The sequence below is a fragment of the Dromiciops gliroides genome, chromosome 1, assembly GCF_019393635.1.
Source record: "Dromiciops gliroides isolate mDroGli1 chromosome 1, mDroGli1.pri, whole genome shotgun sequence".
NCBI classification, from domain to species: Eukaryota; Metazoa; Chordata; class Mammalia; order Microbiotheria; family Microbiotheriidae; genus Dromiciops; species Dromiciops gliroides.
Window position 1 is genome coordinate 63,791,294 of NC_057861.1, and position 8,528 is coordinate 63,799,821.

Below are 8,528 nucleotides of genomic sequence, written 5' to 3' on the forward strand. Positions count from 1 at the left end.
AGTTTGGGAAAAATTAGCTGGGGTTCCTAATATAGTTGTTACTTATAAATTAGAAGCAGTAGCACCAGTTTGGGGGCATTAAAGCATTTATTAAAGTATATTAAATATTAGTCAAGAGAGCACACAGGTCTCTGAAAGTTAAGAAAAGGCCTATCTGGCCTAGAAGAGAGAATAGAGCTCAGCCTGACCTGATTGTTCCTCCAAGTCTTCTGCCACCAAGAGTGCCACTGAGAAACTCTAACTAAGAGTAACTGAGTATGTAAGCTTTTTCTGGGTCTGGAGGAGAGGTGGTCCTTACACACTGCTTCAAGCTAATTGGATAACATCATCCAAATCCATTGGTTTACTGGACTTGCCCCATGTTGAGGTCAGAGTTCACACCCTCTGAGAACACACCCTCTTGAGAGCCAAGCAGTTGTGGTTTTAATTGAATTAACTTTAAGTGAGTTAATCAGCAGAGTCAGTCAATCCAATCAATCCCCTCAAAGGGGTGGGGTGGCTGAGGGAGAGGAGGGCTTTGGGCATTCCCAGAATCCTATTATTTTCTTACAGTATCAAGGAAAGGCACATAAAAAGAGGTTCCCAATAGCTACTAAGATGTCAATTAAGAAACAATATGTTCCTGGGGGCAGCTAGGTGGTGTAGTGGATAAAGCACCAGCCCTGGATTCAGGAGTACCTGAGTTCAAATCTGGCCTCAGACACTTGACACTTACTAGCTGTGTGACCCTGGGCAAGTCACTTAACCCTCATTGCCCTTCAAAAACAAAAACAAAAAAATAGATAGCATAAGGACAGCTAGGTGGCACAGTGGATAAAGCACTGGCCCTGGATTAAGGAGGACCTGACTTCAAATCCAGCCTCAGACACTGGATATTTACTAACTGTGACCCTGGGAAAATCTCTTAACCCTCATTGTCCTGCCAAAAAAAAGAAAAAAGAAAAAAAAGAGAGCATTGATTTGTGGTTTCCTGATTCAATATAGAACCTGCAGGGATGCATTTCTAAATGAGGTTGACACCACTGGACTAAAAGACGACAAAGATCCCTTTTTACTAAGGTTTCAAAATTATAAGATAAAGAACAAATGGTAACATGCTAATCTTTATAACCCTTACTATAAGACTGATTTCTTCTTATTCCCTCACACAACAGGACTACACAATGATCATTGGTATAGGGGCAGCTAGGTGTTACAGTGGATAGAGAACCAGCCCTGGAGCCAGGAGGACCTGAGTTCAAATCTGGCCTCAGACACTTGACACTTACTAGCTCTGTGACCCTGGGCAAGTCATTTAACTTCAATTATCTCACTAAAAAACAATTATCATTGGTCTCTATTTTGGAATGATTTGGTCCTTCACTAGCAAGATCTGCAGAACTCAATGAAGGAAAATCATTGGAAAGGAAGGATTTCAATTTTTGCCTTGAGTAGTTGTAACTATAAAAATTACAATTCTATAAAAATCTTCAGTCACCATAATCAATTTCAGCTCTACCATCTGCTTCCCACACTGACTTGAGTTAGAGGAATCTGTGAATCAGGGTTTGAGCAAGAAAAAGGCTGTGAAACTTTCCTAAAATTATAATTTCCATCAACAGAGGAATAGGAATGAGGAGGAGGAAGTCATTTTCATGTGTCTACTGAGGACTGCAATCCCAAAATAGAAAAGTCATGCAGCTTTTCTTGTTCTCTCAGGTTTTTTTCTACCTATTTTTATCTTTTTTGAAGACACACAGGATGCTTTTTAAAAACATTTGCCTTGGAATTGTGTTTTTTGCTGTGACCACAATTAGAACTGTAGGAAACTTCTTTACCTTTCATACTTTAAATGCTCCTGTTGGCCACGAGGTCTTATATTAACCCAGCTGTACTTGGTCAACTCTACTCTGCTTCTTAGCAAGGGAGTCCCACAAACATTGCATGGTTTGGGGTGGAACTACTTCCTGGATGATGTTGGGTATAAGGTCATATTTTAACTTTGAAGACTGAGTGAGGACCTTTCAATTTCCTTCACTTGGCTCCTGAGTACGTTCCAGGTCATCACTATCAGGCCAGTCAATTCCAAGTGATCAGAGTTCAAAGTTAGAACCACACAACAGACTACCCCTTCCTATCTCTTCTGTTGGATCCTCAACCTACTGATAGAAATTCCTGTACCATTAAATGCAATAGGCCCAAGAAGGAGCAACAACATTACAAATGCATTTGATTATGTATATTGTACAATAAAATTATTATGGATTTTATGTGATAATAACTACTTTCAGAAATGTGCTTTGTTTTGGGTTTATGATCTTGGCCATTGGCTGCATGGTCCTCCTACACAAACACCACCAACATATTTAACATATTCATAGCACCAACCTCTCACCCAGAAGGCACACTGAAATCAGAGCCACCCTAACCATCCTTTTACTCATGAACACATCTGTCAGCTTTTATTCATTCACCTCTACTTTTATTCTTTTTCTCAGTTATTTAAATCAAAAGTCTCCCTGGATGTGAAAAAGTCTCCTTCTAACTTCCTGTCACTACATTACCCAACCATCAGTCCCTTGGTACTCATCCCCAGGGCTCTCAGGACTCCCAGAAGTGGGTGGGCCTAGAGAATCATCATGGAGGCATCAGCAGAACATATTTATTCCTAACAGTACCTATCTCCTGAGTGTTCTTGAAACTATGAAGAAGACCACAGAGGCTTCCAATCCAGAAAGATGAAATAAGACCAATATCTCATGACAATAAACATCAAAGTCACAGGAGAGTTTAAACAAAGCTCAGAGATCCTGTAGGAAAGGTCATATGCAAGGAAAGATACCTTTGAGGATAAGCAGAATGGGTTTAATTTTTCTTCTATGTGATGTCCTTCAAATATTTGAGAATATGAATGAGAAGATACATTCATGGTTCCTTTGTAAAGGCTGGAATGCATTCACGTGAAACATTGCATAAAATACAAGCTTTATTAATATGTTCTTCAGTTTTGCTGTTTTTAAATTTTTCTTCCACCTAAGGGAGTCTGTCATTCTAGAAAAGAGATAGCAACCAAGTACACCCAGGCCTCAGACTTCCTTTTTACCCTCCATGAATGACCTTGTCTGACTCTCTCAGGGACTAGAGAAAAGTTTTTCTGCCACCTCCTAACACTTGCTTACTTTGCAGGGAGGCAGAGGTTTGTGGGAATTGTCATTAATCAGCATTAATTGTGGATAATTATTAGCACCTGGAACAAAAGTTTGTTCTTCTGAGACACCAAAGATTCCCAATGTAGACAGTGTCACTTCTCTTCAATTATAATCATAGCTCTGGGGGGAGATGAACTCAGATCATGCCATAGCTATAAGTATGATAAGACTACCCTCACTCCCATCATTCAAAAGATACACACCGAGACCAGCAACCTTTCCCTCATCTACCCAAGAAGCAGAGACCAATATTGGTAAGTGACTTTTCTATTTCTTAGCCATGGAGACAGGGATGGGAAAGGCATGTGCCTTCCAGGAAAGAGATGAAGAGTCAAAGCAGACTCTTTGTCATATCAGGCCTTTCATCATGTTGCTCATTTGACTGAAGGAAAATAGCAGAAATCTTAGAGAAGAAAGAATTCACAGGAGAGAATATACAGTAAAGGAAAGGATAGTCTCTCTGTACTCTTCTCTGGTCAGACCATATTGCAGGGATATCTTCAGTTCAGGACCATTTTATTAGGAAGGACATTGAAAACTAGAGAAAATTCAGAAGCAGGTGACCACAGTGGTGGAAAAAAAAATGGGAAGGAATGATGGCTATGCCAGAAGAGCAGGAGTCAAAGTTAATAGGAATGAGTAGCCTAGAGAAGGGGAGACTGTGACTGTGAAAAGAGAGAGAGAGTGAGAACCAGTAATTGTCAGCATTTGTATTTTTAGGGAGCACTCTCTCTTGGGTGTTTCCCTCACCCACTGTCTGAGAGTCTCATTAAATTGGAATCTTTTCACTTTGAAAATAGTCCCTCTCTATATAATTGCCTGAGAGATATGAGATGGAAAAAGGAGTAGAAGGGATCCTCAGTGAATATCCTCATTTTTAAATGTGAGTCAAGGTCTTTTCAGGTGAGAGGATAGGGGTAAGTGGTGAATGGTAGCACTGAAGAGGGACAAGAAAGTGTCCAATTCTTTATCTGAGGAGGAGGATGGCAAATGGATTAGGGAGATAAAAAATTTTCCTTGGTGCAAGGGATTAGGTGAGGAGGAAGCTCCCTAAATTGTAGTGGATGGACCTCATCAGCAGGATTTCATAATTTTCTCCAGTTCCATTCCACAACATGTGAATGTGAGCAAAGAAGGTAGATAGTGGAAGTAATCTAAGACTGCCACTTGACAGGGCTGGATCACTGATTAAACAAGGAGGCAAGTGATCCAAGTGTTGGAAATAGTTCACAGTTACACTGCTTCACCAATGGGTTGAGATTATAAAGGAAAGAGCATAGAATACATAAAGCTATAGTAGCCTAGGAAAAACCACTGTCTCCCTTAATCCCTTTATTCAGCTACCTTTCTCTTAACCCCTTCTTCTCCTGCTTCTCTCTTAAGTAAAATAGATTTCTATGCCAAACTGAGTGCATTGATGTACATATAGATATACATTCCTCCCTCTTTGAACCAATTTAGTTGAGTGTGAGGTTCAAGTGTTGCCTGCCACCACAACTCTCCATTTTCCTCTCTATTCTAAATGCTCTTCTAGTGCACTTCTTTTATGTGAAATAATTTCCCCATGCTTGCTCAACCTTCTCCCAATACATCCCTCTTCCTCAAAACTTCATTTTTTTTTTGATCATCAGAACATAATCAACTTAGAGCCCTCCCACTGTCTGTGTAGACTTGTGACTAATAATGGTCAATTTCTTTGGAATTGGATGTCTCATCTTCCCAAAGAGAAATGTAAAATGTTTAATTTTATTGAGTACCTTGTGCTTTCTCTTTCATTCTTACCTTTTTAGGCTTCTTCCGAGTCTTCTGTTTCAGTGTCACATTTTCAATTCAGTTCTGGTCTTTTCTTCAGCAATACTTGAAAGGCCTCTATTTCATTAAATGAATTTTTCCCTGAAGGGTTGTACTCAATTTTTATGGAAAAAATTCTAATTTGTTGTATTTCTAGCTTATTTTCCTTCTAGAATGTGACATTACAAGTGCTCTGCTTCTTTAACATGGAGGCTACTAAATCCAGCATGATCCTGACTGTGGCTCCATGATATTTGAGTTTTTTCTTTCTCAATGTTTGAAATGTTTTTCACCTGTGAGCTCTGGAATTTGGTAATAATAATTGCAGGAATTGCATTTGGGGATCTCGTTCAGAAGGTGATCAGCAGATACTTTACATTTTTATTTTATCCTCTGGTTCTCAGATAACAGGGCAGTTTTCCTTTCTCATTTCTTGAAATGTGATGTCCAGGCTCTTTTTTTTTTTTCTCATCATGGCTTTCAGGGAGAACAATAATTCTTAAATTATTTCTCCTTGTTTTTTTAATGTTATTTTATATTTTCCTCTAGTTTTTCATCCTTTTTACTTTGCTTTACTGTATTTTGATGTCTTCTGGAGTCATTAGCTTCCATTTATCCAATTCGAATTATTATGGAATAATTTTCTTCAGCAAGACCTTGGGTCTGATTCTCCATTTGGCTATTGTGTTTTTAAGGAGTTCTATTCAATGAAATTGATGGCCTTCTTCACCACTTGGTTAATTCTTTTTAATGTATTGTTTTCAGTAGTATTTTTGTGCCTTTTTACCAAGCTGTTAATTCTCTTTTCATAATTTTCTTGCATCACTCTCATTTCTTTTCCCAGGTTTTCCCTATCACTCTTATCTCTTTCTTCAACATTTCCAGTAATTTTTGTAGGTCTTATATCCAGTTGCCATTTTCTCTGAAATTTTGCTTGTTGCTCTTTTCACTTTATTTGTTTTTTTGTTTTTTTGTGGGGTAATGAGGGTTAAGTGACTTGTCTGAGGTCAAACAGCTAGTGAGTGTCAAGTGTCTGAGGCCAGGTTTGAACTCAGGTCCTCCTGAATCCAGGACGAGTGCTTTATCTACTGTACCACCTAGCTGCCCCAGCTTGTGGTTCTTTTCACATGGTTGTCTGCTTCTGAATTTGTGTCTTTATCTTTACAGTCACCATAGTAGCTTTTTATAATAAAGTTCTTTTTTGTGTTTTGCTCATTTTCCCCAGCCTATCTCTTGACTTTGAAAATTATATTAAAGTTGCTGACCTGAGGGTGAGAAGATGCTGTTCCAAGCTTCAGATTTTTCATGCTGCTGTTTTCAGAGCTACTTCTGGGAATCTGTAAGTTTTCACTGCTTCCAATGTGATATGATGTGTGGTGAGGTATGGTCACTTCTCTCTGAGTCTTCTATTGATTGGTACTCAGGAAGAGCCCCTGCTTACCTAAAGCTTCAAGTTCTAGAGCTCCTCTTGGCCTTAGAACTGTGAAAGCAGACCCTGCTGTCCTGAAACTAAAAATTCTAGTGCTTCTCTCTGCCTTGGAACTCTGATTAGGGCTCCAATGATAAGAGAATCTTTCCCCAGTAGGACTGTGACCTACAATTATGTATGGGAAATAAAGTTTCCAATCAGCACCAGGTCTTGAAATTGCATCCAGCAAAGGGTCCCCTTTAATCTCCTTCTTGACAAGGTGAAAGTTGAATCTCTTGCTATTTCTAGGCTTAAAGCTCCCAACTGCTGCTGCTACTGTCATGGGCCCACATCCTGCTGTCACAACCTTCTTCTGCCATGACTTTGGCTGGAAAAACTTTTCTTGTCTTCAGTGAAGTCGAGTACCTCTTTTACTATTTGACTAATTCTGTTTTTCATGTGTATTTTAAGTAGCATTTTTATGTCTTTTTAAAATCAATCTGTCGATTCTCTTTTGATTATTTTATTGTATCAGTCACATGTCTTTTCCCATTTTTCTTCTACCACACTTATCTATTTCTTTAACACTTCGGGTAATTCTTGTTGGTCTTCTGTCCAATTGTCATTGCTCCCTTCCCCAGCCTTATTTCTTGGCTACAAACATTATATTAAAGTTTGTCTCCAGTTACTTGGGTGTGGGGAAGCAATAGCCAAAGGTTCAGGTTTTTGTGATCTTGGTTTCAGAGCTAATTCTGGGGAACTGCAAGTTTGCAGTGCTTCCAAGGTGATATGATCTGGGAAGAGGTGTGACTACTGCTCTCCTGATATGCACTCTGGATTTTACCCATGAAGGGGCCCTTCTCCCCTGCAGCTGAAAGTGGTAGAGCTCCTTTTGGGTCTATAACTGACCGGGTATCCTTCCACCCTGCAGCCAAAAGTGCTAGTGCTGCTTTGTCCCTTGGAACACTGTCCAGAACCCCAGTGACAAGAGAATCTTTCCCCTGTGGAATTGCAACCAAGAATTATGTACAGGCAATAGAGTGGCCAAATGGCACCAGTTCTTGCACCTAATTCCAGCAAATCTCTTTCCTAACTGTTCTCTCACCCTTTTACTGCCTCTGGGATGAAAGTTCCCAAAGGTGCTGATGCTGCTGTCATAGGCCCCCATACCAGTGTCAGAAACTTCTCTTGATATGTCTAACTCTTCAAAATTGTCTTGCACTGACCTCTTCCTTCTGTTGCTCCAAAATTCAATGTAAGATATTATTTTAAATTTGTTTGGAGGACAATTCTGAGAGAGTTGGGCTGAGTTATTGCCTCTACTTTGCTGTCCTGACTCTGCCTGATGATCTCTTTCTATTCCATTTCATATCCTTTATATTATAACCAAAATCAATTGCTCCCCATAGCAAGATCATCAATCTTCATCTGGAAGGGTCCTTTGTGGTCACCCAGCAGAGCCTCCTCATTATACAAATGAGAAAACAAGATTACGCAGAAACGGAAGAGCAAAACCAGGGTTCCTAAATCTAAACTCAATGTTCTTCCCACTGTCCTGGGCTCTCCTTATTCTTCCATTACCATCCTACCTTCTCCTATTACTGTGCCTTTCCTAAGGCTACCATTGATGCTTAGAAGAGATAACTATCCCCTCTCTGTACTGATTTCTATCAAATACCCTCTGTGTCACTAGACATCTACCTAACATGTCTCAGAGATATGTTTCCAGTTAGTGTGTGTATGTGTATACCTGCAAATGTGCTTGTTTTACTTATACCACAGTTGAAGTCTCCAACTGATAAGAGGAGGAAGAAAATCCTTTCTATACTAATATTTGCAATATTTTTAAAAGAGATTTTATGCAAATTTTTTATTGAATTATCTAACCAAACCCCAGATAAGGAAATTTCCTTTTCACCATTGGTCAGAGTCTGAAATCTTTGCGCTACCTACAATCCCTGTAGATTCCAGTTACTACATCTCCACTTTTTACACACTCTCTATAGCAAAAAAACAAACAAAAAACCCTCTTACTATCAGATCAAAATTATGCTTCCCTGCAAACAAAATTCATCATTCAAGTACAAATAAAAAGTAAACAAAATTAAAAGAATAGTGAAACACTAGAATTAAGCAAGGTC

General features: G+C 39.2%; 1 pseudogene; it reads left to right on the forward strand.

Moving 5' to 3' along the window:
- The first annotated feature begins 1,740 nt into the window (after nucleotides 1-1,740).
- LOC122745352 lies at nucleotides 1,741-6,803 on the forward strand (annotated as a pseudogene).
- Nucleotides 6,804-8,528: the final 1,725 nt, after the last annotated feature.